This window comes from Mastomys coucha, chromosome X (genome assembly GCF_008632895.1).
Source record: "Mastomys coucha isolate ucsf_1 chromosome X, UCSF_Mcou_1, whole genome shotgun sequence".
NCBI lineage: Eukaryota > Metazoa > Chordata > Mammalia > Rodentia > Muridae > Mastomys > Mastomys coucha.
In genome coordinates this window covers 137651657-137652443 of record NC_045030.1, presented here as the reverse complement: position 1 = coordinate 137652443, position 787 = coordinate 137651657, and the positions used below count along the sequence as shown (strand labels likewise).

General features: G+C 55.0%; 1 protein-coding gene across 2 annotated transcripts in view; it reads left to right on the top strand.

Annotated features, from left to right (window-relative positions):
* Trpc5 (transient receptor potential cation channel subfamily C member 5) overlaps positions 1–787 on the top strand; it is a 280600-nt gene that overhangs the window by 1143 nt on the left and 278670 nt on the right. The window contains exon 2 of one of the 2 annotated variants that reach the window (XM_031368947.1): positions 138–273. The gene's annotated coding sequence lies outside the window, so the exon portion shown is untranslated. Of the gene's footprint in view, positions 1–6; positions 274–787 lie in introns of those variants that run through there. The other variant, XM_031368945.1, reaches the window with a different exon arrangement.

Below are 787 nucleotides of genomic sequence, written 5' to 3'. Positions count from 1 at the left end.
AGGAGGTCTGGCCAGGCGGAGGGAAGTTTGGCAGTAACTTAAGAGCAAAGAAGGAAGCCCAGGTAGGAGTCAGTTCTTAGGCTCCTCTCAGCATCCTGATCCCTTTGCCTGTACTCAACCACCCACCCACTCGGCAGCCTCCAGGCCCGGGACTGTCCCAGGCGGCTGCTGCTTTGCGCGCCGCGGAAGAAGAGTCCAGTCAGGCTGCCGCACCACGCGCCCCGTGCACGGACTCCAGACAACACAAATCTGAAAAAACACACTTGGCCTGGGGTAAGTTGACAAGCGGCACCGGTGCTGTCCTGTTTGTTGTTAAGGAGCTGCATGAGGACGGAGGCTTGAAGGAAAGTGCAGAGATTCTGTGGGTTGGAAAGGGGCTGGCTGGCTAGCTGGCTGGCTGACTGTGGGATGGGGTGGTGGGACACAAATGGAGATCAGCAACAGATTGTTTTGGAACACCTGGGAAAGCGGGTGCCATGGAGGGAGGGAGCCCTAGGAGATTTAGGACGGGTTACTATTGGCACGGACCAAAACCATCGTTTTTTGTGAGCAGTGTTCTCCTGAATCAGAGCCTGGATGGTGAATTAGTGTGATTTTTCTGGGGTAGATATTATGCTCCCCCCCCAAGCCCAGCCCCTAGAAAGCCTGCTCCTAGGCATCTTCAAAATGGGTCTGGGATTAGTGTGAGAATGGAGATACTCAGTCTTCAAGGACAGTCCTCCTTCAATTGCTGAGAGCCAAGATGCTCTCATGAGGGCTCCCGGACCAGAGCTCCCATTTACCTTGC